Below are 26,451 nucleotides of genomic sequence, written 5' to 3' on the forward strand. Positions count from 1 at the left end.
ATGATCCATTATATCTCAGATATTTCCAGTCTTAAAAATACAGAGCTACTTTTGTGTTAGTTCCCAAATGAACGTTTCTCTCTATTCAACCTTTCTAAAGTGATTCATCACTATTTGTTATAATATTATCCTCTGAATGTTTTTTTTTCCAGTGAAACTTTGGTATTTCCGTATATTTCATCGTTCAATCAACTCATAAAAGCTTAATATAAGTTGAGGGTTATTATATCAGAAACAAAGAAAACTGAAGAAAAAGTGCAAAGATATCAATAACAGCGTAAAAATAACTGTCTCCATCCACTGTCATTTATAAAACTAAATAGTTTTTACCGGTGAATCATCGTTAACTGCAGAGCCTCTGAACGTCCTCATGGGTCATATCTGATGACCATGAAGAGATGACAAACCTGAGTTATTTCAACATATTAGTAGGTTTGGTGCTTAAATTAATAACCATTTTAAATCAACAGATGTTTTTGTTAATTTCCAGCTGTTTGGGTCTTTGAGAGTTAAGTGTTTGTTCACACAGACTTCAATTTGTTTCTAATGGATTTGTAAAATTTCAATTCTTGAATTTTCATCTTCATCATCATCATCTTCATCATCATCCTCATTTCTTCGAGGTGCACTGCCCGTGTGCGCCGCCAGTGTCCTTTAAATTCATTATTTCCTTGTGCTCTCTCTCTCTCTCTCTCTCTCTCTCTCTCTCTCTCTCTCTCTCTCTCTCTCTCTCTCTCTCTACTTCTTCTTCTCTGGTCTCTCCATCAACGCGGAAGTCGGTGACGCACCAGCGCGCACACACCACAGCTGCTCAGCGGGGGCAAGTGAAATAAACACGGCGTCGTCATTTGGTGCCAAACAGCAGCGGGTGAGTGTGTCTTCTGTCTTCTGCCCGTGACTTGTGAGAGTGGGAATATGAATACTCGTTTGCTCCGGTGCAGCTGTGTGTCCGTCCACGCTCCGGCGCTGCGCCCCTCGCATTACTGAATCCAACCGGAGGCGGCTGGCGTTCGGACGGACGGACGGAGGGACGGACGTGCGTCTGGACAGTGCTGGGATGTGATTGTGTGAGAATGTGCCGTTAACGCCTGCGGTTTAGACCCTGACAGCCTTAACCAAGCAAGCGACAGTGTTCAGATAAAGGTACGAGTATGGAGTTGAATGTGGAAGGACTGGTGCGCTCTGCAGCAAAGATCAACTATTCAGCGACGTGCGTCTGATCAGCTGCTTTTTGCTCATTTCACAGGTCTGCTTTGTCCTCTCAGTTGTGATTTCCACTTGAACATGACACATAATGTTCTGTCTTCACATAGTTCCGATCTTATTCCTCCCGAAGCCTCTAAACGCACAGTTTGCGCTTTAATATTTGGACACCCGGTTGGGAAAACGCAGCGTAATTAATTGCATTTCTACGGTTAGATAAAGCAGATCCTGTGGTTGTGTTTCCGTCTGGGGTTTTTGCCATTAAATACTGCGTTTGTCTCATGTTTTCACGCCTGCATGTGGGGTCACAGATGGACAGCAGCGGGCTGTTCCTCACTGGATCACTTTGGATTGATTTGCTTGTTATCTCTCGCATTTGCGCATTAGATCCATTTCCCCCCCCTTTTTTTTTAAATTTTAGATTGTTTTTTCCAGATTATGCTTGACTTCAGGTTGCAGGTCACACTGACCAGGCCGGATGTCCCCTTTTCTTTATAAAGCCAAGCAGAGCGCCCTACATATGAGGCTCCATTACCAATAAGCACCATCCAGACTTAAGTGACATTTCTCATCTGACCACTGCTCCCCTTTTTTTTTTTATTCCTTCCATGGTACACAAGATTAACTGTTACAGCACTGCTCATGTTACACTGAGTCCTCTTATCGACTGCAGGATCAGCTTTCCCTGCTGTGTGTTATGATACCCTCAGTCCATGCATATGTGTTGCAGGTGCAGCCTTTTGGAGGATTGCATTAAGTTGTGTTTTCCACCTCAGATTCCTCCTGTGACATTTATTTTCACCAGCAGAGACTTTGACTCGAGTCTTCATCGTTCCAGGGTACCAACTCTTGGCCTCATGTCAAACCAGGCTTCTTATACCATTTTCCATTTAGCCTTTGTGGTTTGCAGCTATCGCAATGCCAGAAGAGGAACCAGCTGTGTTTGTATGTGCATGTGTGCATCTTACATCACTGTAGCCTTTAGTTATGTCTTTGCCAGTGTTGTGAAATACTGAGGGCTTGTTGTGATAAGACAACTCATTGTCCCTTCAGTATCTGTGGAGTGTGCATGCATAAACTTGCAGATAGCACAATGCTCATTCTCTCTGTGTTGTGGTGCTGTGTAACTAATCCTGCCTCCTCACATGGGATTACTGCATATAGATTGTTTTCTTCTCCACGCAAGCTGTGTTTAAGTTTCCGCCTAATTCTGCGTATGAGCCGAGGTGTTTGAACAATAGTGACGGACGGTGGCCTTTCTGTAGGCAGGCAGCTGGAGCTTTAATCTTAGTCTCATACTTGAGCTGAACAAAAGAAATCTCTTGGCAGAAAAGAACGTAATTCTGAGTGGTGTAATTTACAGTAGCAGTCTGTAAAGCTAAAAATACAAAAAAGAAGTCACTCTTACATTCATGAGCTGCTTTCAGCTTGTCTAAGTTTCACGTTGAGTGCACGATTGTGTCGTTTTTTCATATCAAATGCTACAGATTGGAATTTCTGCAGTGACATGGCAATAAGCAGGGAATCATACTGTTGACACATTTCTAATTGTGTGTTTGAGGTGTAGTGCAGTGGAGTGTTCCTTTATTTTACCTGATCATGTGCAAAAGTTAACACTGACTAAAATAATGGTACTCCCACTGGACCCAGAGCTTTTCTAGGTCTCCCTATACTCCAGCAGTGACACTGTTTTGTCCAAAAAGCCATTGTGGCGATGGCCCAAAGCTACAGGCTTCAAAATAGGAGTCTGAAAATCAGTGAGTGGTGTTGTCAATTATATTGAATTTGGCTAATTTGATTTAATCAGGTTTTTGTCCTCTGAAAGTCATGAAAAATGCCAAAATTGCAAAATCAAGGTTATTGCTCAATCCGAATTTAATATACAGCCTGTTTGCATCTCATAATATCTTAACTGTCAGTGTGTTTTTCCAGTTGTATATGGCATACTCTTTTAATATTTTTGATGTTTTGCCATGTTTTATCTTCAGTTTGGGTAGCTAGGAAACAATGAATCAAATTATAAATTGGTGATAACTTTAAAGGGGTCGTATCTTGCTAAACCCACTTTTATTAGTCTTTGGTACATTTATTTGTGTATTTGGGTTTGAATTTGAACCCTCCAGGTGCTGCAAAGCTATCTTTATATTAATTTTGGCAAAAATCGCGTGGATTTCTACAACCCGTTTAAATTCTTGCTTAATTTATTATGTCTATAACTAGTTACATCATGACATTTGCACATATAAGGTCAAGACTTCTGACGAACATTTCTCCGAGTACGACATCATTGTTTGTCAGCAGCAGCGATTGTAGTCCAGACTGAAAATATGTCCAAACTTTGAGCCAATTAGTTAAAACGTTCAGTTTTTGGTTGAACAGTACAGAGTAGCACAGCCAACAACCTGGAGGGGGTGGGACATGAAGTGGCTCATTTGCATTTAAAGGGCCAGCGCTCAAAACAACCTTTCCGGTGTCATTACTCAGGTTGAAGATGGACCTGTGGAGTTGAATTAATGAAGAATTCAGACCCAAGCAGAGCATTTACAGTTTATGTAGACCACAGGGAGATGTTTTAAAATGCATAATTCCATTTAAAAAAGCAAATATCACTCCCTTAAAAATAATCTAGAAGCATTTTTTTGGCCCTAGCTCTGTTGCACAATGAAGAAAGCAAAATTCTGTTGGTCTGAAATATGTTAAGATTTCTGCAACAACCAATAGAATGGACATGAAATGATGTAATGAACAACGATACCTACATATACTGATCTCAAGCTTTTTGTTTTGTAAATTGGCATCACAAGTTGATCTCTTTTCCTAAACTCATGTAGGGGTCCACATTCTTTTCCACCCCCTGACTTTGGATTTTTTTCCCCATACACATAAAAACCGCTTTTGTAACAGCGTGACCATCAGCGTAACGTCACTGTTGACAACAATAGCAGCTCAGATAGATGATGTACATTGATGGGTTTAGTTCTTGTTCATGGATTTGTGGTCGTACCCACATGTATTGGATCCATTATGGTTTGGAATAACCTTACATGACTGGTGAAGCCCAGTTCAGACCAAAGATTGACTGTAGACTAAATCATTCAAAAAGGTTTCAGGAAAAAGACTTTGTGATCTGGTCTGTTCAAGCCAGTTGATGGCCTCGCTTGTGACTCGTCAAATCACTAGAGTCTGGTCGTAGAACATTGTGTGATAGTGTGTCTTTCTCAGTATTTACGGGGCTGTTACTCACCTGTCAACAAGAGGCGTAGTGTTATCATCAACTACTCCCTGGTGAAATGCACCTTCCAAATCTCATGTTTTTTGTGCCTTTTAGAGGTGACACCAAGTCTCCTCTGAACAAGGAACTTTTGTGAATACCTATACTGTTTCATTGATACTTGAAATCCATCTGTGGAAAATAAACCTGAAAAGCTGGTGGTTTGACTGGAAGTAGAGCTCGTCTTTGTATTTGTGTGAACTGGAAGGTTTTCAGAATGTTGCAGACTGACGCTTTACAAATAGTTGTTTTCATCTTATTTCATAAATCTGTAGTCTGAACAAAGAAAAACTTCTCCGAGGAGGATATGAAAAACACATGAAATCATGGGTTCACTAATGCTTCATCACTAACCTCATTTATACATAGACTAGACTATTTCTTTTCATTTTTGCTTAACACTGGTATTACAAAAAAAAAGTCAATGATTGGCATTTACATCAGGCAAGGGGTCCCTTAAAAGACATAATTAGCTCTGAAGAAAGTAAAAGAAAAAAAAAACAAAAAAAGACAAGAAAGAAAAAGTCCTGCACTCTAATGTTATATCATTTGGCATTATCAAGGTGTGTTTATCGCAGCCCGATTCCTTTTTTTCCCAGTTTGAGCCCTTACAGCCTCTTGTACTCAGTCTTTATCATATGACGTCAATTAAGTCTGTGATGGTTTAGGATGCAGACGGGGATAGGTCTATACTCAGGAAGACATGGAGCGTGATATTTGTACAGATTTTCCAGACTTTATTCAAATTACACGAACATGTTGACATAGAGCGTGTTTACATGCGCACCGATACTCCGATCATTATCCGATTTCTGGAGTTGTCAGATTATTCAAGTGACTATATAAACAGGATAATCTGATATGCTTTATCAGATAACGGCAGTAATCTGATTATGAGAAATCAGATTAACACACCTGGATTTCTCCTCAATACTCTGATGTCTTCCTGCATGTATACAGGTTAATCTGATTTATTATATAGTCTGTGCATGTGTTAACACAATTAAAATTCATAGTCAGCGCAAGGGCACGCAGATGCGAACGCATTGCAACGCATCGAGACACATTGGCTGCCTTGATGCGTGCTTGCATCTCAAAATGTTTTGTCCATTTTTTTTGATATGCGACGTGTGTAATACCATATGTCACCCAAAGGGCCAATACGCAAGTGTTGTAGTTTAATTTAACATGTTATATTTACAGAAGATGACTGTGATTCACTGGAGTCTCCGGCAGAAAGTGAGCCACTCGAGGCAGCAGGTCAGAGACAGACATTCGGAAATATTGAAAATGCCTCTCGTCATCTAGAATTCACATAGACCAAACAAGAGATTTAAATTCCCCATCATTGTTCTGTCTCTGCTGCAGTTCAGAGGCTGGATATACCACCATCTATATTTAGCATGGTTTTTTTTGGTTTTTTTGCACTGCCAATTCAAAATCAACATTATGTTTTACAACCTGTTATGTGTTATTTGTGCTCTTAAACTCAAGTGTCAAACAGGATGTTCATTTATTAAAAGTGACACGGGCTCAGTGAGTTCTGGTTGAACATTACAGATGGCTGTGTATGCGATTATTCACCCATGAATTGGGCGAGTTACCATGGTATTCCAACCCTTAAAATGTCTGGTGCAACAAACATCAGAATACACTCTTCTTCAGTAGCCATTTTGATCTGAATATCTTCAGGTTTGACACTTGGACTATACCTGACTCAGAGCAACCCCCTATTGTGTGAGCGATATACAGGGTGAGTCAGAAAAAACGCTCTTTTCATTTAAAGAAATTGTACCACTGAAATGGAAATGCTTATTTTTCTTTTGATCATACAGTCATATTGATGTGGTTATTGAGCATGTCTGGCGATTGAATCATTGATTTATGGCATAGCATAACAGAGGGAATGTCCATTGTTTATTGTGCACCTAAATATCTGCCAACACAGTTTATGCCACCGTGAATGAAATTGAAATTGTCAACCATTACAGCATGTTTACTCGCCATCAAAATGTTTTGTCTCAACGAAGTTGTCCGGCACGACCTTCAACCTGGCTACCATTCAGATTGATGCAAATCTGTACTCGTTGTCGCATCTCTAACACAGCTCTTCTCGCCATTCGTGTTCGTCATTCTTTATTAAGGTTTCTGCTGGTACCAGTTAGGCGATACTTGATACGTGATTTCTCCTCACTGATGAGGCAGCTGGGGCACGGACATCAGGGAAGCGGTCTTGAAACTGCCGGATGGTTTCTTGGACGCTACCAGTTTCGCAGAATTTTGTCACCATGAAAGCTCTCTGCACATCCGTAAACTGTGGTCTTGCCATGATGAAAACTCCCTGGGCACTGTCATGTAGGCCTATGTCCTGAGTGTGAAAGCAAAGCCCCGACTCCTGTAATTGTTGTCAATTTCAAGTTTGTTCACTGTGGCATACATTGTGTTGGCAGGTATTTCAGTGCCCAATAAACAATGGACCTTCTCTCTCTTATGCAATGCAATAAATCTATGACTACATCACCAGACATGCTCAATAACCGCATCAATATGACTGTATGGTCAAAAGAAAAATCAGTGTTTCCGTTTTAGCAGTACAATTTCTTTAAATGGAAAGAGCGTTTTTTCTGACTCACCCTGTACTGCGTTTTATGCATTGACTATGTAGGCAGACTTGAAGTCTACCATCACTATGTATTTACACACTTAAAAAGAAATCTGATAATACACTGGAGCATTTAAACCAGGGTTTTTCAAATATCGCATTTCTTAAGTGCATGTAAATGTGGTAGATCAGATTAATACAATTATCTGTTTACTCCCAATTACCAGACTCTTATAGTCATGTAAACAGGCTCACTGATTTCAGATTTGGTGTAAAAATATGACTGGGTAGTCACAGTGTGTCTGGACAGAACAGAAAGGGACTGTAGGTAGAGCTGTGTTTTTTCTTTTCCATATGTGATTCTGATCCCTTTATGGCCACGCTGGCGGCCTGTGTGCCCTCTGACAGCCAGGGACTTTGCTGTTATCAGCAAGCACACTGCCGTTATGAGAAATCTCATCTACTTCACGGCCAGAGTGATGAACAGCTCCGAACTTTTCGTATAGTCCTTATAGAAAGGACTGCAGGGCGACTGGCAGAAATGACAAAGTAAAGCCATAATTATGATCCCAAACTGGAGGATGAGTCCGACTGAAGCTGTCTGTCTGGTAGGTGGCTAAAGAGGAGACTGAAGGAGCCCGCAGACTTAATGGACTGTGCCATTGTGTGTCGGCAAATTACCTCATATTTTCTGTCTGCAGAGTATGTTCAGGGCAAAAAAATTGGGGAGAATACAATCAAAGTATCTGAGAGCTCAGATAGTCACTTTCTGCAAATTAACTGCTGTCATTGTTTGACAGAATTGGTTGTGATGGTAAAATAGACCACCAACAGATTGTCATAATATGGACCATAGGAAAGACTGGACAGTTCTTATTATGTGTGTGTTCCATAGCTGTTTGAGTGTAATCCAGTGTAACACAACTAAACATTTTGGCTCCCAGAAAGGTTTCAGAGTTTCCCGGCAATCGTTCTTTCTCTAGGGTCCCCATTGTTTATTGTGACAAATTAGTTCATACTGTACAACAGCTGACATCTCTGCTCACTAAACAAATACGGTTTGTTTCACACAGAGTGGAGCTACAAATGTTTTTTTTTTTTTTTTGAGCAACAAGTGCTTGTATTTGGATGAACGGGTAGAGCTGTTGGAATGTAGAGGGTCATGGGTGAGCTAGTGCTATTTATTAGCTTACTTAAACAGTAAGCTTCATCAGGTATGTCTTTAACAAAGTCATTATACATTTTTTTGTGTGTAAATTACCAACTATGAGTCCATCAGGGGAAAAAGCTTTTTGGCTCCTAGTGGTTGTCAGTGGTATTATACATCTATACTGGCTTCACTTTGGAGCTGAGGTCCTTGGCCCTTGGTTTCTACCAATTCTTATCTTTTCATTTTCCACTATTGGAGTTTGTAGTAGCCTGTGGATTAATAAGACCTTAAACACACTGTTGGAAGACAGCTGTCTGTTTTCTCTAAGTTTCATGTTTATGTCAAGCACTCTGGTAACACCTGTGAGTCGAAGTTGGAGGTGTGTTTAAGCAACGAACTATCGAACCACAAGACTTTCATTAATGAGGTACCGTTGTATTTATTCAATCAATGAATCAATGAATCAATCAATCAAATACATTTTATTTATATAGCACCACACCATAACAAAAGTTATCTCATGCCCCTTTACATTTAGAGCTGGTCTAAACCAGACTCTTAAGCAGATTTAACAACCACCTTTTTTTTTTTTTTAAATGAAATTAAATGTACAGAGGTTACAGTTTTAATAAACTCATGGAATTTGACACAGATGATATTTAGATCAACTCTCACTAAAGATGAGATTACATTTTTTTCTTCTAGATTTTAGATGTTCAAAACCATTTGTCTGTTACAGCCATCAAAACATCAAAATCTTATCCCTTTATTTGACATATTGACACCAAATGTCATGTATGGACTTGGAATCCCTTCTTCTAATTAGTCCTTGAAGAAAAATAGAAAAATTGCATTACTTGACTGAACTTCAATAGAAAATAGTCCTAATGATTTTTGATAGGGATGCACCGATACCACTTTTTTCCAGACCAGTTACAAGTACAAGTACACTTACATTTGCTGATATCGAATACTGATATGAGTACTTAATAATACCATTACAGATCTTAGTTACTTTTGAAAATGTGCTTTATTGTCATTGTCATTAGTCTGACTGTAACAAAGTGCTGCTACTGACATTTAATGCGTTGGAATGAGCGTTTCTCAGTCAATCCACCAGAGGGCGCTGCTTTTAATTAACCATACTGGACAAATACCACGAAGAAGAGTAAAGTTTTTTTGAGAAGAGTAAAGTAAGTAATAACAAACATGGTGACGACAGAGGAGGTAATACTAATGTTGATATTGGTATTGATGAGGATAGTTGTCGTAAATATGTCAGTAGTTTTTCACTAACTCACACAGTCGCTCATTGAAAAGTTCTGCTACCTCCACAGTTCTCGGTGGTACTGCTACGTATTCTTCGTCTGGGTATGTATCAGCAAGCTCCCAGAAAACAGACAGAATTATGTACGGAATGTATGCAGAGGACGGATAGAACGTGCCATCCGTACCCATCTGTGTCCTTAGCATAACTTGCAGTCAGTGTTACTTTTGTCACTGTTGTTTATTTTGAAAAATCTCCACACTGCTGACAATTCTCCTCTACCGCCGCACTGTGAACCTCACACTGCCGTAAAGTGGTATTGGTGTGTTTGTATCGGAGCAGTTTTACGAGTAGAAGTACACACGCTCAGTATCAGAGCAATACCCAATACCGGTATCAGCATTGGTGCATCCCTACTTTTTGATTTGCTGATCTGCCTGGCCCCCTCATAGCTGCTTGTGACTATATTTGTTGAAGTCTGTCCCATGACAGCTGGAGTGATTTCAGTGATTTTGTCTGCACTGTATGTCAACAAGAGGAAATAACTCAGTTTCACTTTTTTCTTTCTCACTCATTTCCTTTTTTCGCTGCTTCTCCTGTACGTTACCTTCTGTTTTGTCAAAGCATGTGATCACCGTATGGGGTACCTGCCCCACTTACGATACAAACCTTTGTACTCCCCACACACTTATTTCTTCTTTTTTTGTTTTTAATCTATTGTTTATGTGTCTGCTTTTCATCGTCAAGCTGTTTCAAAATGCCAGAATCTCTTATCTGTGCTGTAGCTGTTGATCTCTATCTCATTTTCTCCAGAATCTGTGGAGGTTAATCGGTAAAATACCGGTGATTCTGTTGTGTCTGAGATGAGAGCTAGACCTTGCCAACAACATTCAGTGTTCCTACTTATCCGGTTCCCTTTAACTTGAGTGTGCGTGCAGACATCAGGATGTGGGTTTTCCTGGACTCCTATGAATGTAAGGAAGCTGTGATAATGCCTGTTGTTACCTCTCTACTGTGATTCAAGCTTATCAGTTTTAAATTGATCTGAAGTGTAACTAATTAAAAGTATATTAGGAGTATTCCCACCATATGGCAGCTGCAGTTTTACTCCAGGAACATGGCAGACTTTATGCAGCTGTATCTGCTGTTTTTGTTATCTGATCCTGGACTCTAACTGTATGAACATATCCCCTGCTGGTCTAGTTGTATCAGCGTCTGGCTGCGGTAATGTAATAACATAATAAAGGTATCATACTGTGTCGTTCCTCTTTCCCTCCCATGCGTTAACACAATCCCAGCCTTCCGTGCTTGTGTCCCACTGTGGCCTGTCTTCATTTGTAGGGAGTGGAGTATTGATCCAATCTAATGACTTCCTCCTATAGATGATGCCATATTCCCTTGCGATCTATCCCCCACAGGGTTAGTGCTGATGCTAATGTAAAAAAAACAACACCGGTTAATGGGGAAATGGCGTTTGCATCGTTTCCATTAGATCTTACTTTAAGTAGCTCGATTCTCTCCGACATGTATTGCGTGTGCTAATGTGTGAGTCCCGTGCTCTCGCGTGTGAAATTATAATGTATTGTGTGACGACTGGGGGTGCAGTACATCAGCCATGTGGAGATGCTGGCTCAGCTGAATGGACCCTGGGATGGCACCGCTGCAGGAAGCAGTCCATGGCTGATGATGTCATTAGAGCATCTCTCAAGGTTTCGTTCTGCTGCTGGAAACACACCAAGAGATATAAAGAGGAGGCAATGTCTCAAAGCAGCAGTAGAATATATGTTGGTTAAAATTTGCTTAGAGGTCTTATTTATGTCTTTGTGCATAAGAAATCAATATAAGTGAATCCCCAAAGGAACTTTGTGTTGGTAAATGCAAGTTATGCAAATTTACAGGATTTCAGTTCTGTTGCAACATGTTGATGGTCATATGAACTATGTTTTCAGGTCAAAAAAAGTTCAATTTCATCACAATTAATGCTACATTTTCATGTCACAAATAGCCAAGTTATATTTTAACTGAGTTTACCTGAAAAACAATTATTCTATTCTTTTAGATTCCCCAATTTTTCTTACAAGATTCTATCCTACATATCACGTATTATTTTTACAGGTTGCAATATGGAGTACGGTGCTGATCCATCCTGCTTATGTTACGTCAATACATACATTAAGAATGTCACACATCACTTTTTAAATCAACAGTTTTCTAATAATAAGCATTTTATAAAGAAATAACAATTCTATATTGTTATTTACTCTTTAGTATGATGATAAACTATACAATAAATAATTCTGATCCTAGTTTTTGCACAGGGATCATTTGTGGAAACGGTGACATGGCTGCCGAGCATCAGAATGATGGGATCCATAACAGCCATGTCACATCCGTCCACTGCCACATTTTGTGTTTTTGTGTCAGCTGTTATTGTTTTAGATCCACAATACTAGCATTTATGAATAAGAGGAGAATTAGCAATAGTAAGTATATAAGTTTATTCCTAATAAAGTACTGGTACTGGCCAGATCATCATGGGTAATGTCATGTCCGTCCACCAGCAAAAGTTTTCACATACACGTGTTATTCAAAATGCAATATTTCTGAAAATAGAGCTTCTACTGTCAAATAATATCAGTAGTCTGTGCACAAATGTATTAGCATTATTTCAACACAGTTCTATGCATTTCTTACAACTTTTTTTTTTTTTTTTTGACAAAAATGGCCACTCATTTGACCCCCTAAGTAAATTTTAGCTGATGTATGAAGGGTTGGGTGATGGAGTCAGTATCTTCTCTGAAATTTTACATCGGTCTGCTCATAATATCTGTCAGTTTAATCTTTATTCATCTTGTATTTTGGACTTTCCATATGAACAGTTCCTGCTCAGAAAAACCTTGTTGGCTAGTGTTGCCTTCTTGCAGTTTTTTCTGCTGACATCCATACTATGTGGAAGAATGAAAAGTGCCCAAATGACAAAAAATATATTGCTTTAAAGACCCAATGATAGAAGCAGCAGAGCATAATATGAAACCACCGATGTTTTTCTAGTGCCATGTCATATTGCACAGCCCTGGAAGAAAAATGTAATATGTGACTGTGGTATGAGAACAACACATATTGATGATCATAGCAATACTCAAATGATTCCACGCTTTTAAAACTAGGTATCTAAACCTCAGATGGTGTGAAATGTACAATTTATGGAGCATTTTAGTATTTAAAAATCTAAAAATGACTGGGTCTGTGTTAGATATTTTGTTACCTTCAGTGCTTACTGGACATAATGGCAAGTGTTTCCTACAAAATGTCAGTCATTGAAAGTCACTGAAATGTACGTGGTAACAGACTTGGTAACAGAACTGTGATAATTTGATGCATCTCAGCTGTTTCCTCATGCAGCAAGACTTTCCAAACAGTTACATGCAGTGATCATAAGGAAGGAACATTGCCACCTTGCTCTTATAAAATGAAAATATTCTCTTATTTAGTTTAGTTTGTAATACTTTAGTTTGAAAAATGTTATTTTTATTTTTAAGTAATTTGCCCTCCCCCACACACACTTTTCTCAAGTTTTATGTTATGTTCTTTCACTTGTGATGTCGAGAAATAAACATTCAAAATTCAGAAGTTTTTACTATTTTTTATTATTATTATTTTTAATAGACCAAATGACTTTAATCACCACACGTACACACTAAAAGTACTGAAAACAGGTACTGTTGTATACTGGTACTGGTTCCCAGGAACTGAATATCGGTACTGAATCGGTTTAAATGTGAAAGGTACTTATCCCTAATTAAGAATAATGTGACTAAAACTTTAATACATTATATCAACTGTAAACATGGTTTTCATTAATATTAGTTTTGAAAACAACCCCCATGATCCTATGCTACTTTATGACATCTAAAATAATATTTAGTTAATTTTTGACCTGTAGTGTGGAAATTAGAAGACAGACTACCACTTTGATGCTGTTTTTTGTAGAAAAAAAAAATGCAACAACATGCAGTGGAAATATGGATGAAAGTGGTTCTTTTTAATACATGTAATATCAGTGTTGCTGAGTCTTTTTTTTTCTGTGTTAATGAATCAAAAAGATCCAGTAACAACATCAAAAAGGGTGTTTCTGTGTAAACAAGGCTTTTTATTTTCATATGTAGGCCTAAAGGAAATAATGTGACTTCCCCTGGCTCTGCTGATGGATTGTCTTAATTTTCACTGCCAAGATATTTGTCTTATTTTTTGAACTTCACTGATTTTCTGAGTTGAGATCCATGAGCAGACAAGTCTCTCCAGCCACGTTGCATTTTTTTATTCCTTGAAGCCATTGTTCCCTGCATGTAAACTGTTTTCTGAAGCACGTCATGTTGATTTTAATTCTGAAAGCCAGTCAGCCATCCATTTTCATTACCTTTTTGGTTAAGAAAAAACACGACTTCCAGAAATTTCTTGGGAAGGTAATCCATCAAACTGAGCAGGCGTCTTAAATTAAATTTTGTCAGACCTTAAACTTTATTGATGAGTGCATTGATTTTTTTTCTTTCTTTTTTTTTTTTAATGTATTTATTTATTTTTATCTTTATATGGCAGTGATGACAACTGCCACATGAACAGTCTCAGAATTTTCACAATATTAAAAATATCTCACTTGAGTTTTCCATATGAATACAGGTTGTGAATGTGGGACTCATGCTCATCCTTCTGACTTTTAGGGTTTTAACCTTATATCGGGCAAGGGACTATTTTTGGTCATTTCTGCATGCATTACAAGACAGTGACAGTAACAGTTATAGTGAGTCAACAGTCTCGGGTCCAATGTGGTCTACAGGGTCTGTAAGGTCCACCTCTGCATGAACACTGAGTGTACCTACTTTGTTAGGTACCATGAAGGAATGGTACTAATGCAAGGAATGATGTTCAAAGAGATAATGTGTCTGGATCTGCACTTATGTTGTTGTAATGTCCTAAAATACATGTTCCATTCACCTTACATGTGCTTTTCTTGTATTTTTTTTTTTTTATTTACAACTTATATTTATTTATTTATTTATTTATTTATTTTGCCGCTTGTGGGTAAGGAACCAAATATGGTAACTTCATTGACCTTGATTTTCTACATAACAATAACATTTTCTGAAAATTTTTCTCAAAAGTAATAAAGTTTTGTTATGCCCTCCAATAACGCACTAAGGTTGAAATGTTGAATGTCGATGAATGCCCTATAAAGGGTTAAGCAAGGAGGTGTCGGGGATAACTGGCCTTGGCGGCCGTGGCGTGATGTTGATTATTTGACCAGATCATAATAATTTCTCATAATTTCAATGGTCTCTGTCATCAGTATAAATACAGGTGCATAGAACTCAGATAAATGTCAAACGTCATCACTATTTACACATAATATTCCACCATTTGACCTTTGACTTAATGATGTCAACTCATTATATCTCCATCCTCTGTTCTGGTCTAATGGCTCCCGGGTGCAGAATTAGCTCATTACTGACTGTTTATCTGGAGTTCCATCATTTCTTACTTTAGGTCTTGTCACCTCGGTCTGAGGGAAAGAATTTAAGTGACATTTTTGGATCCATCTTGATATAAAGTAAATTAAATTGTATGATTATTAAGTTAAACTGGGGCGAATTCCACCACAGTTTTTAAATACCCAACATGAACAAATCTTTCTTTACAAGGTGATTTTTGTGCCATCCATACAAAAACCCGTGAAAACTCAAGGTTGTTTGGCAGAATCTCAAATTTTCTACTCACACAGCATTCTAAATTGATTGTCTGTGACCTTTCCTTGCAAACACATGCCACTGTCTGTCTGAGCGATATTATGCAGGGATGATTCATCCTATAGCCAGCTCACGAAGCTTCCTGCATTCTGCATTTTGAACATTTGGCATCAGTAACAGTAGTTTGTTGGAAATAACAGAGGAAAACCCATATAATTGGCATCAGGCACAGCGTTTCAGAGGACAAAGAAAATGGCATTAAGATGTCGCTGAGTTGCTGACACTGATTGCCATGTGATCTCTGGGAAGTACCGTGAATTTTGCCGAGCATTTTTTTGTTTCCATTGGAATCCACTGTTGATGTGTTGGTTTAATCCAGTTTTTGAAAGCACGACGCCCAAATGCAAGTGCTTTTAATGTGGATTTCTGCATGGCGAAAACATTCCAGCAGTAGAATGAGTTTCTCTTGTCCTTTCATTACAAGCATGAAATGAGTTTTTATTACTAATGGCTCCTCCATTGTTCCCTGTTAATTGTTTCAGCCTCTTGCTGGTGGGGTTTGAATTGCCATGGGAGGTTCACTGCTCCTAATTTTTACTTAAGCACCGCCAACGAATCAAATCTCATCTGAGAACATCCATGTCAGAGACTTTCCCGGGTTACAGCAAAAATAGACTTTAATTCTCCGCCGTGCTTCCGAATCCTCCTTTTGATTATTTTAATTCAATCCAGAGTGAGTCACAACTATTAATAGGGATTTACAAATGAATAAATAATTCATTTTCATTAGGTTTGTACACATTTGTCGATGTAGCGAGCTTGATTTAGTTTTGAAGCTGCTACGCTGGGCAGCTAATGAGTTTGTTTGGCAAATGTTAATTTGGTGAGATAAATGGAGGTTGTCGCTGTGTGCAGATGTAATACTGAAATTAGTCAGTTAATGGATTTGTTGATCAACTGGAATTTACTTGAGACAATCAGAGCTTATTAATTTCACTTACTTTATTATTTTACCAAGCCAAAATGACTTGTGTCTGTATCTTCTCTGATGTGTTAGTTTTTTTCCCTCTGTAACTCTCATATCTTTGTGTTTTTATGACTGGTTGGACAAAATCAGGAATGTGAAGTAGTTAAATTGAGCTCCAGGAAACTGCATGTTTTACCACTGACTACATTTTAGAAACTAAAATGCTCCACACCTGTTCACACCGGGTTGAAGAGTCTTATCGCAGCAGCAGCTGTAACGTTTAGAGCTGCAGTAAATGATTTTCATAATCGGTGAATCTGTTCAGAAATTTGATCTACCATCAGTGCAAAATCTATACAGATGAAAAATATTTCATTTACAACGATAAAAGACAAAAATACAGCGAATCCTCACATTTTAACACAGCCAGTACAGATTTAGTGCAGTCGAGTTCAAAGCTGTTTTTTGGTGTGTGTGTGTGTGTGTGTGTGTGTTGTCCAGACAGAGATCAAGATTTTTCCTGATAAGCCTGACTTGACATTACCTGTTGTTTTGTGATATTATCAGCAGGGCTGGGTATCATGGCCAATTTCCGTAATTGATTCAATTTCGATTCATAAGATTCGGAATCGATTAATCACAATTCAATTCGACCCAGTATCAATTTGATTCAGTATTAATTGATTGATTCAGATTAATTTAGGGGCCGTTTACACGGCGTAGGATTCAGTCGACTCCGGGAAGATTTCATCGCGGATTAGCCTTCTGTTAACATGGAAACGGTGCCTAGAGTGCCTGAATCCGGAAACTTTTAATACCAGGGTCCAGGGTGGAATGTTATCGATACGCTCCGCATTTCAGCTCCGTGTTAACCCGAATCGGAGCGTTCCGGGGTAAAATATGACGTCACCGCATGCGCGCGCAGCCAAGAACCGCCAGTTAACCCACTCCAGGCCAGTTGGTGGCGGTAATGCGCCTCCAAGCTGGTTTGCCAGCCTCTATGACACAATAAAGCTGCAGAAAAAGAAGGAACAACCACAACAACAATGGCCGGTTTCAGAACAACATACGTGCTGCTAACTGTGCTCAGCTCGTCTGTCCAGACAAAGAAGTCCTGCGTCTTTGTTCGACCACTCGCCATTGTTGTTTGTAAATAGTGTTGTCCGCCTCGTCTTCTTCTTCTTCTCCTCATTTAAAGGCTGTCTAAACCGGAAATCGTTTGTGCGCAGGCGCGTGTTTTACCGCCACTGTTTCACTACAGCTCTACATCGCCAGCTACTGGTCTGGCATGGCCACTACAGCGTATTCAGCCGTTCTCACGGACTCATGTTAACGCAGATCGTTATCATAGTGGCTTCGTCTTAACGGGGGATGATTTTATAACGCAAAGGAGAAATCTTTGCGGAGTGTTGCCGTGTAAAACGTACCCTTAGTGGTACAAGTGCAGGGGGTGTGCGCGCTCCATGATTGTTGGTCGGGGGGGTGGGGGTTGCGTAATGGTCAGTCATTGTCGCTGTACTATTCCTCTAACTCCATACTCAGCCATAGGTGATAGTATGGATCCAAGCTGATATTCCAAGAACGACTGGCTTCCGCAACTCGCCTTGGAGAACCTCCGGGTGGCCAGTTCCCTCACAATGCGGGTTCGAGTTTGAGGCTGGGAGGACCTCCAGTGGAGGGGTTTTCCCCACCCTTTCTCTGCATCTTTTCTGCACCAGAGCCGTCACGAGCGAGACCAAGACACCAGAGCCGCCCGCGCTTCCGCGTACTCCCAGCACTGCTCTGAAAAATCGATCTCATCCACTATTAATCGATTACGCAAAATTAAAACGAAATCAATCTAAGATCGATTAAATCTATTTTTTTACCCAGCCCTAATTATCAGACAAATGTGTTGATTAGAGCTGCATAATCATCAGCCTCTTACAGTTTACACCTCGGAGACAAGTTGAGCTGAACAGTGTGTTTCAACAGTGCATAGATTTGTATTTGTATTTGCAACATCGTGTGTTTTTTAAAGTTGTGTAACCTGTGCATGTTGACGCAGAGACACGAGGGATTTGTGCTCAGGTCTTGCAGACAGAGGTGGGTCATTATGAAGCCATGAGGGTCTGACATGCATAGAGATGGAGGGTGTGTACAGGATGCAGGGTTGAATTGTCAAATCAACCTGACATCTTCGTTTGTTCCGTTGTCGTGGTTATGGCTGCTGTGAAAAGAGGTTAAGTGGTTTCATCAAGACTACTCTGTATGTGTATGTCACTGTGTACACAATGCATTTCATCAGGTCGGGACATGAGCGACATCTGATCAACTGACACAGACTTTTTTTTAAAGGTTGGTTTAAAATACACAAGACAGTTTGGTGGGTCTTATGTAATTTTTGTTTTTTGTTTTTCTGATCGCTAAAATGACAGAACTACTAAAAACACGCTCTTAAACACAGCAGATTGATTTTTAGAAAGATTGTGGGTAAAAACAATTTCCTTTCAATTTTTGTTTTCATTGTTAGAAACTAAATTTCCAGCTGTTTCAGACCTGTCATCTGGGTGTTGGCCTCTGATTTAAGAATGTCAGTCTGACTGAATTGAGGGTTAAATAAAAAATGACATTGAATGTGTGCAGTTAAATTCTTTTTAACTCTTATGTCCACCATAGTTGTACTAGAGTATGATTCATATGGTGGGCTGTAGGCAAAACAGTTAATTTCTTAAAATAATACTGAAATAAGAATAATCTTTAAATGGTTAATGGACTGCACTTACATAGCGAATTTTATACACCTTCATGGTGCCCAAAGCGCTTTACAAAGCCTCACATTCACGCACACACTCATACACAAGTAGGCTTAAAGCGCCACAGTGACAGTTTAAGACCTACAGATATTTTAATAGTGACTGACAAATGAGTTTTTCTCTACTTTGGGACAGTGGTTTATCACCTTTTATAAATGTTATCCTCTACATTTTACATTATTCAATAAAAATCAGCTATCTTCATTTGTTTGATTTGCTGATCATTTAGATGTCAGAATAAATTCAAAGGTCATTTTATCAGAACAGAGAAAACTGAAGAAAATGTGACCTTCAGCAAAGAATATAAATAAGTGAACATAAAAACAGGCATCTAAAACACTGTCACTACATGGGTTTTATTGGTGAATCGATGTTGTAGAACTTAACGGTGTTTTCACATTCACTGCAGAGCCTCTGAAAGTCCAAATAGGTCACATCTAATAATAATGAAAAGCAGAGAAACTGCATTTCATCTGAATTATTACAATGTACTAATAGGATTAGGTGTTCAAAAGTTATTAAACATTTTAGATTTTCAGTAGATGCTTTTGGTTACCGGTGCCTCTTTAGATCTTTGAGGATGTGGGAAGGATTGAGAGACTGAACTAACCACAGCCGACTATAGTTAATGACGTGGCACAGCTTTATGCCCATCATTAGCATGTGGTCCATCATTTCAGTTTTGCATGACTGGGTCACTGTTTATAACAAGCAATAATATAACAAACATAATTCATCACCATATGATCTGCCCCCTCAGTCTCTCAATGTTAACTCTACTTCTATTATGATATAATCAAAGGCATTTAAGAACAAGAAGACCCACTGGAGATGATTTCCTGCCACAGTGTCACATGGTTTCTCTAATGCCCCCGCCCCTTTAGGAGACTACAGGCAGATCTGGTCTCATTCATTCCAACAATAGCGGTGAATTACAGATTTTAACACTGATTCTTCCAAACCAAAGTCAACCATGTAAACATCAGATCCATGTTTCACAAGCCCCCTTACTCCTGAACATTCTGACATGAACATGACATTTTTAAGAAGCACAGATTAGGAAAAAATGGACTTTATTTTGAGGCCTGTCTCTGTCTCAGCTGTAACCAACCTCTCACTAGATCTTACAACTGAAGAAGGTAAAAATGAGCAAGGAAAATAAGATTAGTGCTAAAAGTAATGTTAGTTACCGGTTTTAAAAATATAGTATTGGTGTATTATTTTTGAATTTGGACCTTAATTGACCATTGGCCTTATTATTACTGCTTCACTCTCCCTCTTAGGAAGCAGGGATTGAACAGATTAGTGAAGCAGGCAGTGCACTATCTTTCTAATGCAAGTTTTTTTGATAAATGCTAATTACAGTTAATTGGTCAGCCAGTGCCTTAACATACAGTACATACATAAGTAGGTGATGCATGTAGCTTCGTACCTTCAGGATAGATATCATAGATATCAACAGAGATGTCAACAGCAGCAGACAGGGCAATAGTGCACTGTTTATAATAAAGTGCAGAATTATAAATGGTGCACGATTGCCCCGTCTGCTGCTGTTGACAAATCCGTTGCTTTTTGATTTCACTATGCACCCCCTTACCTCATAACCGTCTCTGTATTGCGCCACTGCTGCTATTGTAAATAGACTGACATGTACACTTTTTTTACCTCCGCCAAGGAGGTTATGTTTTTGTCAGCGTTGGTTTGTCTGTCTAACTGTGTGCAAGATAACTCAAAAAGTTCTGGACGGATTTGGATGAAAATTTCAGGAAATGTTGATACTGGCACAAGGAACAAATGATTAAATTGTGGTGGTGATCGGGGGGGGGGGCACTGATCTGCCTTGGCGGAGGTCTGCGCTCTACGAGTGCTTTCTAGAAAAGACCTCCATCAAGGCAGATCAGTGCCCCCCCCCCCGATCACCACCAAAATTTAATCATTTGTTCCTTGTGCCAGTATCAACATTTCCTGAAATTTTCATCCAAATCCAGGGCACTGATCTGCCTTGGTGGAGGTCTGCGCTCTCTGAGTGCTTCTAGTTTCCTATTATCTTGTTTTCCCTTTTTTTCTTTTTTTTTTTTTTCTTTTTCTTTTTTTAAATGCATGGTATGTAACAAGGTGAGAGAGAAACAGTATCTCAGTTCTCTGTATGTCGTGTACATCTAGTGAATTAACAATAAAGAATCTTTGATGATATCACTGCAGTTGTGGCCTCGACTGTTACTGAGCGACATAAAACTGACTAAAAATGTGGTTGAGATGGAGACCTTCAAAAGTAAGACCCAGACCTGTCTCAAGTACAATAACACAGCATATTCTACCTTTTTAAAATTAGACCCACTGCTGTGTCTGTGACAACTTTCACTTACCTTTTGGTTCTTTTGTGTTTTCTTTTTATTATGAAATGACCCCTGCAATGAAACAAATTGAATGTGTAGTTTTCTGATTTGTTGCAGGGCATGTTTACTTTAACTACTGTGTAAAGTGACTGTTGGGGACCAGTTGGCTGACTCTACCACACTGTCATACACTTGTTTAAGTGGCCGCTGAGTCAGCCATGGGCCTGACCAGCAGCCTCTTCAGCTACCTCAGTGTGCAGTTTCATGAACACACACACACACTTAAACACACATGCACAGACACACATGCACGGCTGCTTCTTGGTGGCCTGTTATTGCCTGCTGGTTCATAGCACCACCACGCAGAGCCGGCTTATTCTGTGAGAGGTAGGAGGAAGATAAACACTAGCCTGAGGCAAGGAGCGGTCATTTACTGGAGAAACACACACTTTGCCAGCAACAGGACTGTGCTTACTGGTAATGTCAGGGCAATGGTTGAAAAAAAAAAACACTTTTGGTTTTACTGTTAGGGAGTTAATTTTTCGCTTCCTCATTCAGACAGTGTGCACAAACGACAGTTCTGTTTCTATATAGATAGATACTCAGACTTTTACACTGTGCTACAGTTATGCAGTCTTTTAGATGGATGTTAACTTATGCAGTGACAGAATTAGAGCTGAGTAACTTTTAATAGAAGGGAGCTCCGTATCGAAAACGGGAAAACACTGGGTGATCTTCTCAGAACTCACCCTGCGCCTTTACATTTTCTACACTGATGATCATGTACTCAGACATGGTGCATTTGTGTATTTTAATGCTGATTTATATTAAGATATCAAGATTTAAAGGACACTTTAAATGGACAATTGGTGCTTGATGCCTTTTTCATGCATCTTCTCACCAACCAGGAGGAAACTGCCTTTTTACATTTCTAAAATCATGTACGCTCACAGCCGCCCTGGACATGACACTAAATATATCATAGTATCCCTGATTAAATGGTTTCAGTCCACTACAGTTGTAATTGTGGATAAAATAAATCCTCTCCCCCCAGTATTTTTTTTTTTATAAGTGCAGTCTTCCTTTTGTCAGATTGAACTTGCTTAAGCAAAATGGGTAAGATCCATATATGAGGAATTTGAGGAAGCAAGCAATTTATTTATTGCAAGCCGGTCAGAACTGGTGAGTTTTGCAATTTTCATTAGAACGGAAGCTGCTGCAGAGTTCATGGTCTTATTAAACCGGACACTCCATCAGACTGTGACCTAGAATGATGTTAAAGGTTCAACTTGTGACTTTTTCCTGTGCTCATGTGGAGTTTGTGTTATAGTCTGTGTTGTGCTGGGAGCTGGTTGTTTGAGAGGTGGTGGGAATGAATCGCCATAGAAATCACTGCACAGACTTGCCATGTGACCTAACATCCATAATACCTACATCCTCGATGGCATTTAAGATAGAATTGCAATCCATTATTTGAAGTTTAACAGTTTTCTCACTTTTCTATAAAATGTAGGCGAATTACAACCAAAATACTGCTTTCTGGACTGTGGACTGTGTGTGATGACTCTTTGTTGTTATCTGACTGGAAACTACATTTTTACAATCATTTTTGGACCATATTATTGCTGTTTTTCATTAATTAGAAACTGTGGCCATATGTTGTCTGCCTCGAAAGTTATAATCATCCAAAAATGTTGTTGGACTCAAAGATAACACTGGTCAACAACAAATTTATGAAGTTTTTTGAGCTGATTTAGGATAATTTTGGTGTGCTGAATCCAAAAATCACATTAATTTTGCTCAATCAGGTCAACTTTCTGAACTATGCTACATATTGGCTTTTTAACATTTTTGCTTACATTTATGGGCATTTTCACATCATATGATACAAAATTCTTTCATATTTCTTGCAATAAACGAGTTCTGAAGGTTTTACTTTTGCCAATTTATGATTAATAGTTTTTTTAATATTACAGGTGAATGAAATGGCTTCGACTAGAAGATCTTGCAAAAATAAGCCTGACGTATTCTGCTACATCTGTGGTGAATACAACATTGTACCTAACAGGAATCAAGTCACAAGTTTCATAAAGTGTACTTACCAATCTTATTTTGGTATTAATTATTATATTTTGTGAGAAGATCAAATTTTTCTAAATCAAATTGGCAAAAAAAACCCTGACTTGATTGAGAAAAACAGATGTCATTTTTGGATTTAGTGGTGCAAAATGGTCTTAATTCAGTTGAAAAAACCTAGGCAACTTGCAAAAAACATTTTTTTTTAACCCAGTGTAATTATAAAGCATCTGTGTAAATCCAACTTAATGCATGTTGGAGTTCAGAGGTTAAACCAGAGATTCACTTTTGGTAAGTCTGCACCATCTGAAGTAATCATTGTGTTATGAACCCCATTATTTCTTCAGTGGTAGCGAAAAGACATGTTACACAAACTATTAAATATCTAAGTCCAAATGCTTTAGTGTAGAAAGACGTTAAAGGCTCAGTCTTAATACCAACAACCTAATTCAGCATCCTCTGTAAAATACCATGATTACACTGGTATTCCAGCCTTTTCCTGGTTTCAACCAACCTGTACACTCCAGCTAAAGTACTGAAGTAGTAACCTGGATACTGTTAAATGTATACACCGTATCCTGGTTACTGACAGGTGCAAGTTGCTGCACAGTCACAAATTAACGGAACAGAAATACAAACTGTGGTGGCAACAGATACAACATGCTACAGGAGCACAGAGGCACAAGATAGAAAGATAGATAGATAGATCGATGGATATGTTTATTTGTCCTTCACAGGAAATTGTTTTCAGTAGAGGGTCAATAATGAACAAAATAAACAGACATTGGAGTTCACTTGGAAAAAACATCAGAAGGCTGAACATTTAGGCCATGTCCACACGAAAGGGCATTTTTTCCTATCTAATCTTTTTCTTTGTTGTTTTCAAAAAAAGTGCAGTCATTTCAGGAAATCTCTGCGTCCACATGAAACCACTGAAAATGACTGAAAACAATGTAGTACAAATGCCAGGCCTGTATGTGGCGTTATAATGCTCTCACAAAAAGGGGAGAAAAAGTGGAGCATGTGCATAAAGCCTGCTTGGTTCTACTGGGTCTGATCCAATATTACCTCCTGGTTGCCCCCCTCCACGGAAGATCCAAGAGCATGGAGTGAATATTGTCAGCTATGGTTGTTTGTTGCTCATTGTAATGAAAGAGTAGCCAATGATTTTGATTGAATATTTCCAATAAGCTCAATAGCTGTTGTAGCACTGTCCACTGTTGTTTTTGTTGTTGTTGTGAAGTGGCGTCCCACTTCTGGGGGAAAAGGTTAGAGAGGTGGGGCTACGACATCATTGTTTTAGAAAAGTTGTGGTTTGGATGTGAAACTGGCATTTTCAAATGTATCCATTCTGGGACCCGGTTTCAAAAAGTTGTGGTTTCAGTGACTAAAAACGCTGGTTTCGTGTGGATGAAAGGCCTATCTGATACAATACTTTTGTGGATACGACCGAAACCATCTTTGTATGGACAGGGCCTTCAAGTCTGTAGTAAAACAACCACCAGGATATGAGCTTCCCTAAAACAAACATTACTGTATGGATTAACATTGAAACTAATGACTGAACTCCATCATGACGGCCCTCTTCCATCAGTCACGGTTGCAGATCTTCATCCTCCTCCTCATTCAGTGTGATGATAGTGACAGAATAGACATGATTACCTGTTCGATTCCAGTTGCTGACATTAAATGAATACTGCAAAGACAAATCCACAATTTGATGCTGGCAGTCTGCTATAACCAAAATGTCCTTGCTTTCTATAGCCACGGTAACTTTACAGTTAGGCAGCAGCGACTGAAATATCAAATTAAATTACCATGTTATGTTGTAAATGTCGTCACAGGTGCCTCCACAAGTACGAACAGTAATGATTAACCGTCTTACTAGTATTCATCATGTAAACGCCATATCCCCGGTATGATCAAAACTGGGATAAGCATCATAACCAGGATACTTGTGTGCATGTAAACACGGTGAATGAATGAGTACTGGGTAGGAAAGTTGGGGCTTGGTGGTATTTAAAGTGTACTTGTACCAGTCATGCTTACGACACTTATTGTGCTTTGTGTGCTATAAGCAAAAGAGGCACAAATTCAGTTAAAAATGTGCCACACTGGACCTTTTTTATTACGTGAATTATGGGCAGGGGCAGAAACTATGGGGGGCAGCCATTGTCAGCCAGATATGATGTACCAGCGTTGATTCCAGGTGATCAGTGTGAGTAAACGAGCAGCAGTCAGTGAGTGAGACTGAGTGTAAAACACAAGTTCGCACTTGTTGTTTGTCCAGTCATAAGCCTTGCACTCCGCCGTTGTCCTAGAGATGTGACCCAGCACTGGCCGATAATGTGTCAGTCAGGTTAGACTGGTGTCTGCTGCACGGGGTCAGTGATCACTCCATCACAGCCCAGGTAACCGAACAATAAAACATTACTGCATTACTAAAGGTGCTGGAACAGCCTGTGAAGGAGGCAACATGTCGCTGACCATAACTGACTGACGGAGCAGTGACATAGTACTCGCACATACTATACAACGGGCTATGGCATAAGTTACCAGATGGAACCATTGGTATTATACGTGATATTTTGAAATATCTACCAATGACAGTTCACTACAGGTGCACTTTATTGTAGTGTTTTTCAACCTTGGAGTCAAATGGGGTCACCTGAAATTTCTAGTAATTGATAAAAAAAAAAAAAAAAAATAAATAAATAAATAAATAAAAAATATATGGTGAGTTGAGAGAGACAATCATAATCCATAAAAGACATGACAAACTGTGAAGCTGAAACTGAAGTACTGTGGTACTGTTTATCTTTCAAATGTTCATTGTGGTCAGTTTCAGATGCTGCAGCTCTTTCATAATTCATAGTTTGAGTTATTGTTTGTTCAGTATTAATTGTCAGCCTTGTAAATACAAGCTGGACTGACTGTACCTATCTTGACCAAGGAAAATAAAATTCTCCCTTTGTGCAGTAATCTACACCTGGCTTTTCTGCCTCCATCCATAATGTACATCATATAGACGAAATGTCATCTA

At 39.1% G+C, this 26,451-nt stretch overlaps 1 protein-coding gene across 6 annotated transcripts in view; it reads left to right on the plus strand.

Moving 5' to 3' along the window:
• Positions 1-742: 742 nt before the first annotated feature.
• Positions 743-26,451, plus strand: part of marchf8 (membrane-associated ring finger (C3HC4) 8) — a 190,543-nt gene continuing 164,834 nt past the window's right edge. For 3 of the 6 annotated variants that reach the window (XR_003937455.1, XM_030155625.1, XM_030155629.1), the window contains exon 1: positions 743-868. The gene's annotated coding sequence lies outside the window, so the exon portion shown is untranslated. Of the gene's footprint in view, positions 869-904; positions 1,144-26,451 lie in introns of those variants that run through there. The other 3 variants (XM_030155627.1, XM_030155632.1, XM_030155626.1) reach the window with 3 other exon arrangements.

The sequence above is a fragment of the Sphaeramia orbicularis genome, chromosome 15 (genome assembly GCF_902148855.1).
Source record: "Sphaeramia orbicularis chromosome 15, fSphaOr1.1, whole genome shotgun sequence".
Classification (NCBI taxonomy): Eukaryota; Metazoa; Chordata; class Actinopteri; order Kurtiformes; family Apogonidae; genus Sphaeramia; species Sphaeramia orbicularis.